General features: G+C 36.8%; 2 protein-coding genes across 2 annotated transcripts in view; one reads left to right on the top strand and one right to left on the bottom strand.

Moving 5' to 3' along the window:
* LOC134851623 (uncharacterized) overlaps positions 1-10,526 on the top strand; it is a 421,621-nt gene that overhangs the window by 89,421 nt on the left and 321,674 nt on the right. The window lies entirely within an intron of this gene.
* The window catches only part of LOC134851630 (gamma-aminobutyric acid receptor-associated protein-like 2), a 225,704-nt gene that overhangs the window by 129,767 nt on the left and 85,411 nt on the right, over positions 1-10,526 (bottom strand). The window lies entirely within an intron of this gene.

Raw genomic sequence — 10,526 nt, 5'->3', positions numbered from 1 at the left:
AAAAAGTACTTTGTCGACCTTTTTTTTAGGTCGACCAATATGATTTTCTGAGCTCTCCCAAAGCACTACAAAGACTCTGTTTTGGCCAAAATTTCTCAAAATTTTGAAAAAACAGGCCGAGAAAAACAAACAAAAATTACTTGTTAGAAAAATTTTTTTTTGTCAAATTCAGAATTCTTGCATTTGGTTGTTGATACCAGTAAAACCAATTTTTTTTAGATCTTTTTCGGATTTATTAAAAAAGTTTTTCCTCTGAGAGGAAAAACTTTTTTAATAAATCGGAGCCAAAAAATTAAATGCCATTCTTCCTGGCTGCAAAAAAAATATCTAAAAAACCACAATAGATAAGCAAAAGATTAAATTCGGATCTCCAATTTTTAGAAAAAAATTACAAATACAAATTTTGGATTATACTTTTTTTCTCATGCTTTTGGACTGTCGAATTATTGAAATTTTCTTGATGTCAAAGAAGATAACAGAAAACCCGCGTTTTGAGATTGCTTTTAACAATATAGAGATATGAACCATCTTGGACGTTTGATTTTCAGACAGCAAAAAAAGCCAAAACAACAGACTCAATTAGATTTTTAAATTTATTTGTTATGTTAGTTTTTTAAAAGAGGATTAGAAGTTATTCTGGAATTTAAAACGCTTAGATTTAAGCCGATTGTAAATGAATCAGCCGATGTAAAAAGCCAACCGAAAAAGCGCAGAGTATACTATCCAGCCAAAAAGTTAGTTTTTATCAAGGAAATTTGCATGATTTTGGCAATTGTTACGTAACAATCACGTACTTTCGGCTGATTTATATACAATTTTTAAATTATCATTCATTAAATTTATACCAGGGTCGAAGTTGTCATTTTATGTCCAGGTAGTTGGAACCAACTTATGATGTTTGCGGACAACCGCGACCGAAACATATCAAAATCACCGCGGCTGTAGGTTAGTTTTTCAGACTTTGCAGATGAAGTAGATGCGTTTGCGTCGGGCGCGACCGCTAAGAAATTGTGACAGCGACCAGCGAAATTGAAGAATATACCCGATTAACACTTTGGATTTTGAATAAATCATTTGATGAAAAATTACTACTTTGCTTTGGCTACCAATTTCCAAAAAACTGATAAGATCATTTTGTTGCGTTTCCGGCTAAGTTGAGAACAACTACTAACGCAGAAATAAAGAATCAAAAACGTTCGAAAAAATGTCTATGACCAACGTGACCATGGCGAAAGCGTTTGCGACCTTTGCGACAACTTGCATACTTTCCGTGCTACTACTTGTAGCTTATGCAATTAATTTGTTTTTCATAGTTATCATTATTTTTAAATTTTAATATTATTTTTTTGTTTTATTTTTAAAAATAAAGCTTACAATTTGAAAAATGAGAAATTAGGTCCTTAAAAACCAAAAAATTATCTGCAAGTATCGCTTTCCAGACTTTCGATTTACACCAATTTAGCTTCCAAGTCCGCGGTTTATATCCAGTGTCGCAACTTTATCTTGAAACTCGCAATTTTATGGCCCGTTTTTTGACAAAAATTTCTTTTTATTAAGAATTTTTTAACCTAGTAATTTGATTATTTAGTGTACAAAATAATTAGAGGCAGAGTGTACAAAAATTTTAAATGTAAAAAATGTAAAAAAGGAACCAAGCTTGAAAATAAAAAGATCTAATACTTGTATGAAATGCGGGAATGCGTTTACCAAGGGTCATCTGAATGTGTGTCCGGCGAAGGAAATCATCTGTAATTTTTGTAAATATAAAGGACACTTCGGAAGACTGTGTAAATCGAAAGGAAGAAAACCCGCTGTAAATACTGTAGTAGAGTCTGTAAATAGTCAGAATTGTTCATATTCCCCAGAAGACCTTCAAGCAAGAAGTGAAGAAAATTTTTGTAGCGTGATTAACGCGTGGACTGAAGAGGGGATCAGCGAAAATGACGACTTTTCCGTTCTTAACATCAGAACCATTTATGACACCAACGGTATGGAAACCAAGAAATTAGTTATCATCGGACTGGGAGACGATGCGATAGTTAATCTGAACATTCCAGTGGATTCTGCGAGCCCAGTGAGCTTCCTAAAGCAAAACCTCCTGCACGAAACGAAGTTGAGAAACCCACAATTGAAAATACACCCAGTAGACAAGAAAACTCGGAAATTGTACTGCGGGTCTACCAATGATACAATTAACATCATCGGGAAAGTTGTTGTCAGAATACAATCCAATGGATAGATCGCGGACGAAACTCCCATTTTTATCACTTCTGGACTTGAGAGGAATATCTTGGGAAACGATAACTTACCACGAATCGGAATCAAAATAGCCCAACGACAGCCTTTACTACCCGTCAACAACGTAACACTCCCGGATTTGTGTAAGTTAAATAATCATTCAGACACAATTCTTAATCTGTATCATAAGTACAAAGGATTATTTAACAGTGTAGGGAAAATACCAATGGACAGAAAATTCACTCATTTCCACTCTCCATTCAAACCTATTCAAACCAAATGCAGAATAGTTCCTCTGCATCTACTAGATAGTGTAAAGGTGGAATTAAACAGAATGAAAAAAGAGGGGCAAAGTGTGAAATTAAGCAAATGCGATGAAGACTGTTTTATTAGTCCAATAGTGATAAAAAGGAAAAAAGACGGTAGTATCAAGTTGGCATTAGATTCGAAACTCTTAAATAAGCAGATATTCAAGAACAAACACCAAATGCCAAACATACACGAGCTTATCGACAACATAGCTCTCCAACTTTCCAGCAAAGATTCAGGGTAAGTTTGGCTCAGTAATTTAGATCTACAAAATGCGTACAATCAACTACAATTATGTACAAACACTAGCAAACAATGCAATTTTAGTATTGTAGGTGGTGAAACCACCGGGACCAAAGATTTTTAACGGGATATTACGGTTTAGGCGATATGCCAAACAATTTCCAGAGGGTGATGGATTCTTTATTGAAAGACATTCCTTTTACCAATTTTTATATCGACGACATTTTATTAGCTTCTAAAGGATCATTAAATGAACACAAAGCGATATTAACAAAAAATTTAAACATCTTAGACAACAAGAACATGGCGGTAAAATGGGAGAAATGTGCATTTTTCCAAACGAAACAGTGTGGCTGGGTTTCAAGATATCAAACTCGGGCGTGAAACCATTCGTGGGAAAATCAAATTCTATAAAAAGTCTCCCAAACCCCAAAAACATATCCGAATTAAGGTCGTTTTTCGGCTCAATCAACCAATAAATGAAGTTCGTCCCAAACTTGTCAATTCTAAGTTCTCCCTTAAGACCACTTTAAGTAAAAAAAATCAATTTACCAATGAAACGACGATCATACGAAGGCGTTCGAAGAATTAAAAAAACAGATCGTCAACATTACAGAGAATAATCACTTTGACATAAAAAGGATGTCAAGATTAAAAACAGACGCTTCACATAGCGGCCTGGGAGCAACTTTAGAACAATGGGACGGGGAAAATTGGATAACAATAATATTCGCTTCCCGATTTTTAAATAGCCACGAAACGAAATATTCTACAAACGAATTAGAATTGTTGGGAGTAGTCTGGGCTACAGAGCATTTTAAAAATTACTTCTATGGCGCTGAGTTTGAAAATGTAACGGATCACAAGGCATTGTTATCAGCCTTAAATGCAAATCATAATAACAAAACAATGCACAGCAGACTAACCCGTTGGGTAAATCGACTTTTACCATTTAACTTCAAGATCAAACACATACCAGGAAAAGAAATGGAATTTACAGATCTACTGTCGAGATTACCTTCAGGAAAAACCCTCCCAATCTCACATTATGGTAGCGAATTTGGAGTCGCAATAGTTAAAAAGATCGCAGAACACCTCTCTGTAAATATTGATTGTAAAAAAAGTAATTGTACAAAGAACGAATTGTAAAATCCAGTGGATGTAAATACTATTAGTAACTTGGATTGTAATAATCCAATGGGCGGAAAGAAAGAACTAACGCTATGCATCCAACGGTCGTTCTTCTCGAATATTCTGAATTACGTCAACGCTACAATTTGAAATTGTAATTCTAATCACACGCGATCAGAGTCCTGTACAAGCGGTTGTATCCCATTAAATCTTTCAAAGTTCGATTTTAATTAATTTTAACTGTCAGATAAAATTTTCTTAATTTTTCTTGCGCAGTCACTTTTATCAGTTGATCAGTCCCTAGATTCAGAAAACCAAAAGCGATTAGAAGAAATTCTCACGTCCGTGAACTCGCTAAAAATTTTCCTCAGGGCGGAAAATAAAGGAATTCTGCTGAATTTTAACAATGATATAATATCGGACATCCATAAGAAACTACTCACCAAATATAAGGGAGAGCTCAAGTTACCAGACACTCCTTTATCCCTCACTGAACATTGCTCGAACAAACTAATTAGACTCATGACGGACGAGGACAAATTCTCAAGGATGTGAAGAAGGCAGAAGAAGAAGGCAGACCATTGGATAGATTCGGAGCTTACCTAGAGAATTTTCAAAGAGACATCCATGTTAAAAAAAGACCGTTATTTAACAATACCAAACTGATAGTACCAGCAGCTCTGAGGTCGCCATTTCTGTCGCTACTCCATGAAACTCACCCAGGACAGTTTGGAAAGAAATCTCTGTCAGAAAAAAATTGGTAGCCACATTTATACAGAGAGATTTACTATCATGGAAAAAACTGTAACCAGTGCATCAAGGCTGGTAAGAATTTAAAAGTGATTTTGGGTACGAACAATACGGAGAAACTACCAATCCTTTCTGAACCAAACGAAGAAGTAGACATAGACTTCGCGGGTCCTTTGTACAAAATTGGGGCAACTCAAAATACCTTTTACTTTGCATCGACCGCTTCTCAAAGTTCCCGTCAGCAAAGGTAGTAAATAACACCTCGGCTTCTTCGATTTTAGCATTCATGACAGATTATTGTCACCTTCATGGGTTTCCGAAGTCTATTAGAGTCGACCATGGGTCATGTTTTATCTCAAACGATTTTAAAAACTTCTGCGAGAAGAACACCATTAAATTAATTCTATGTACTGTCGGGGATCACAGATCGAATGGAGTCGTAGAACGACTCATTTACACGGTTAGAGCAAAATTCTTGGCAATGTCGTTCAACGATCCAAAACCATCTTTAAATACGGCTATTGATAAAATCATATGGAATATTCGTTCAACGAAACAATCTTTCATTGGATGCTCTCCTTTTTCAAAACATTTTATTAGATCGCCTAACACGTTTTGAAAATCATTGATCTCTCACTCGGTTAATTTAGGCAACGGAAAGTCAATATTGTCAGAGGATAGAGCTCAAGACTGGAGAGCAAATGACACATTCGAGGACGGCTATCTGGAGAACACAGCGGCAGACAAAAACGGGTATGAGAGCGATCCATCGGACAAACTAGACAGAAACCTTCAGCGAGCCCCACGTTCAAACCCATTCAGCCAAGGAGGTAACTGGTTTAGGAAGACAGTTAACCGAAGGGAAGGCGAACTTTATTTCAAACCACTTGGGGGAAAACCATTGTCGGATACTAAACATACGGTTACATTAGACATTAAAAAACTGCTTTAGTTTTTAATAAAAATCAACCGTCGGCTCCCAGTAAATTTTCAGCAGTTCCAAACTCGATAAATAATAGTGATGATTTAGCAGGGAAACGAAAGAGAAACTCTCCATTGAAGAGACCAGACTCGAACGAAGGAGGCCCATCGACGAGCTATAAACCAACGGGAGAAATGGCGATGAAAAGGAGGAGAATGAAAACCCCTAGTTTTAAAGGTTCACAATTCTCGTATACTGAATTAAATTCTTCGCTAGAGTTAGACCATTGGGACAAAGTTATCAATGATTATTTCGGTACGGACTCGGAAATTGTATATAATATACCGACTTTTAATATTGATGGTGATTTAGATCAGTCAAGACACACATTAGCGAGTTAAACCAACATTCAGACGACGAGTACTCTCCCAATGGGCAAAGGCGATAACCCAATTAGGATAGACAGCTCTCCGGAAAAGACATTGGAGACGCCCAAAACCACGAAAAGCAACAAACCACGGCCCAGAAGGAATCCAGGTCCCCCTAAATTTTACGGAGACAGGCGCTTCATAGACCAGGTGACCCTTGGAGCAGAAACCATCGAAACAGCGGATTCCGACGACGAACCCCTGATCACCTTCTCCGGCTCGAAAAATCTACAGACGACCTTTCCCTCAGACTCTCCTTCGGACTACCTGACACCACTCGAAGACATACCTTTCCATCCAACACTGGTGGCGGAAACTACACAAGGCTCCTCGTCAACCCCGACCACCTTGACGCCAAAGATTGCGGTACTATCCTCTCCATTGGAAGAAGTCAGACCTGACCTTCAGGACGATGACGGGAGCAATATATCTTCAGGCATAGACACAGATGTAAGGAAGGAGGCCGACAGTTTCCATGACAAATTTAACGCCACATACTAAAACTCCGAAAACTGAAAAACTCGTTTAGCATATTTCTTAGTACTGACATTTTGTTTCTCCATTGGTTAGTTATGTTATGTATCTGTACTAATTCTCAGGTTGAAGGATTTTGTACATTTTAATTAGTTAGTTATGTAGGTTAGCTTGTTTAATTTGTTGATATGTCACATAACCCCAATTGTACATATCATTTTGTCAGCTGTACAGTCACTGTAGATATCTATTTAATCTTGTAGGTTATAACCATATAATCATCTCCATTGTAAATTGTTATCTCTGTGAATTTCCATTGGTGCTAAACGCTGTTACTTTTTGTTTCAACTTTGGCCCTGGTCGATTGAGGGGAGAATGGAGTAAATGTGTGATATTGGCTACATTGGGGAGTGAGCAGATATAATTTTTTGTGCAGTGGGGAATGTTGTGATTTAGTATTTTAGTATCTTTTAACCTTGACCTCTATAGATTAATCAAGTACCAGTATTGTCTACTCTACGAAGTCCAGTGGACTTCGCGTCACTAGTTCCTCTTTTTAAGACATCGGTCAGTTTTAAGTCACACCTTATTTTATTCCTTTTTAAACGTCGTTAGTTAGCATAGTTACCAGTGGAATTTACACACTATTATTATATGTATATTGCACCAGTTTTTAAAAACAGTGCAGAAAAACTTAACTTCAAGATTGGTACCATTGATTTCTCAGTCAGCAGAGACAATTGAACACAAATTTTTGTCGAAAGTTATCTGGATAGTTTTTTTGATAAGTAACAATGCACAACTGCTTCGATCAAATTTGCTTTGATCAAATATGACATTTCATGACACGACATTTCCGCCCCAGTCCTTTCCGCCCAGACACTACCGCCCAAAAACTCAGCCATTTCCGCCCCAAAAGCAGTCATTTCCGGAACTGACTGTTTTGGGGCGGTAATGACTGGGAGCCATGACAATTATAGCTCAGCTGCGTCTCTCGACATTGCACGAAACACTCAAGGAAGCGCAGATACCAGTCGAAAATTGAAAATTCTTCCATTCTTCGCCGAATAAGTTGATGTTTTAACGTTAACTAACTCATGCGTGTGTGCCCAAATAATTCTTTTTGATAACGAATATTATGATATTCCACTTTATATTGCGTTGAAAACTAGAGCAAATGATGCGAAGCTGAAAAGTTTGAATGCTTTTGAAAGCTTCGCCAAGAGCAAAACCAGTTTTTGTGTGTTTAGTTTTCTAATCAAAAAGATAGCTGGGCCCCGAGTTATATGCCAGCGGAGAATAAAGAAGCAGTCCTCAACAGATTAAAATACTTGTTTTGAAAAAAAATAGTGGTTTTCATTCACGCCCAGAAAACTTCCTTGAAACAGCTTCTTGTTTGAACAAAGATCACGGTAAAGAAGAGCAGTTAAACAATTTGCGAAAATCTCTATATCGAAAATCTATGAGAACTATATATTTTTACAAAAAAAAGTAGCAGCCAAGATTTATCTGGTATAAAGAACTATAGATTTCTGTAGCAGCCCGGTACCTAATTTTCAAATAACCCAAATTACTTGTCTTATTTTCACTTGTAAACATTTTGAGCGTTGAGAGAGAAAAAATAATAAAAAAATAGTTAAATGATTATTTTGACTGGCATAAGACATATTAAAACAGATTCTGCGAGACAGTGAAGATCATGGTGATATCACAGCTGCTATACTAAATGCCAAACTAGAGTTAAAAGAACAAAATAGAAAAAATTGAATTGAGACTACTTTTTTTATTCATCTAAAAAAGTGTCATGAAGTCCAGTGGATTCCAAAAGGAAGCACAAATGGTAAGTATCTGTTTGAGAAGTAAAGATCAAAATAAACCAACCGACAACACTACTCTCAACATTCTCTTCTGTAGAAAAAAAAAAGAAAACAAAAAAAGTTTTTTTTCTTCTGTAATACTGAATGGTAGGCAATAAAACACGCATACTCCATTCCCCCTCCACCCCATGGGCAACAGAAGTCTGAAAAAACAGTATCGAAACTTACCATAAGCTCCTGCATGAAATTATTAAAAGATTTGAAGAACATGCACGCAGCGTAGAAGTTACGTGCACAAAGTTTACAGGCTACCGACTATTCAAAAAGATATCTACAGGGAAAAATATAGATCGACTATGTACAATTTGAGGCAAGATAAATTGGCCATTAGTAAAAAAAAAGTAAAAGATAAGCTGAATCTAAGACAAAAATTGTATGGGTTATCGACGAATTAAGACTAAAAAAGAACCAAAAATATCTAGATTCGCAATGATGGTCAAAAACCAGTAAGATTTTTGTATTTGATGCATTGCAGATTAAGCCAAGTTGACATCTGTATGGAATTTATCTGCCTCCTTCTGTATATAACAAGAAGATATATCGCTGAGCTGATCTTGTCTTCTTGCTTTTATTGTTGCCGAGAATGATACTAAAAATACAATAGTAGGATCCATCGAGGAGTTTGATGAGACCGTTTTTTCAGTAGTTTCTGCTATCAAATTGTTGTGGTGGGATGCATTTCTTGGTAGGAAGTTTTGGAGGAGAGTTAATAGAGTGCTGACCATGTTTGATCACGATGACCAACGGTAGTTCGGGTCGTTTCTATGCTTATGACCACTCAACTTGTCAAAGGACATCTATCAACAAGCGGTCTTTTTCGGAATAACTTTGATGGTCCCACATTTCTGCCCTTTTAAAGGTGTGCTCCGGGTCTTCTGTCGACTGATTGTCCAATGATGACTGTCTGGAAGTTTTAAAAAGCTTTCGGTGAGGAGATTTGAAAAAAGAGTCTCCCAAAGAAGCGCGTAAGAAATTATCCCAGTGGTTTGAGCTTAAGGACGAAGATTTTGTTTTCGTTGTTTTTTTTTAAAGTTTATTTGCAGTTCAATTTTTTGATATGAAACGTATATCTGATTTCCTGTGAATTATTGTTAGAATCGGTTGAAAGCTTTGACCTTTCAAGGTCTGAAACATGAATGTTCCTCGTTTTGATTACCAGAGTTCTTATACCACTTACGTCTTCTTTGAGGGGGTTGACAATGAGGTTCTCGACTTGATGAACGCTGCTTTGTCCGTCGACTCACTCTCGTACCCTTTTCTTTCTTATAAGCTGTGTTGAGGTATCCGCTTTCTACTTGATAAGTCTTTGCCCAGTCCTATGCTTCTGTGTTTGACATAATTGACTTCCCTTTAACTAATCTAACTGTATGTGAGACCATGTTTTTCCAAAAAAAGGTAGACATTTTTTGAAAAGATTGTGATGCTAAAATCTAAATAACTTTATCAATTGTGGAGTTAAAGGAATATTTTGGTTTGTTGTACAGCCTTGCTTGCGATGTTGTTTTCACTGTGCAAATTAGTCGTTCTAGTACTCGATTGGATCTTTGCTCCCCCACTGTTCAAAAAATTAGATCGAAAGTTTTCTTCTTGCCGAAGTTTTTAACATCGTTTGAAATAAAATTTTACCCATGGTCCACTCTATTGGATTTCGGAATCCAAGAAGGTTCCAAAAGTTTCAAGGTTTCAAAGGTTACCAGGTTTTGTATAAGAAATTATGAACGCATTGTTTCAAAGTGTTGTTCAACACTTTCACCCGAGGAAATCTTGAGAATCGGTAAAAAAAGAGAAAACTGGGATTGGTTCCGCTCTGCAATTCTTCCACCGGGCCGGAAACAATCAAACAATTTTTAAATACTTTCCTTGAGATTTGTTTTTTTTCTGATTATTGTCTTGCCAGGGATTAGTTTTATTTTTTACCAGTTTTATGCCCTCCGACCAGTTTTTCCCGTGATGGTAAATCTTTATCAAAGGCTTTCCGCTAACGTTTTTATCCTAACATGTCGGGTATGATTCTCGTGAAGGAGAGCTAGGAGGGGGGAACGAGGAGCTGCTGATATTACGAGTTTATTGCCGATGAAGAACAGTCCATCTTTTTCGTGTAGGACCCGCTGAAACTTGTTGGTAAAGGCACCAACCTTTTTCGGAATGTTGTCC

This window comes from Symsagittifera roscoffensis, chromosome 1 (genome assembly GCF_963678635.1).
Source record: "Symsagittifera roscoffensis chromosome 1, txSymRosc1.1, whole genome shotgun sequence".
NCBI classification, from domain to species: domain Eukaryota; kingdom Metazoa; phylum Xenacoelomorpha; order Acoela; family Convolutidae; genus Symsagittifera; species Symsagittifera roscoffensis.
Note: the sequence above shows the minus strand (reverse complement) of the source record. Positions and strands in the feature narration are given on the sequence as shown.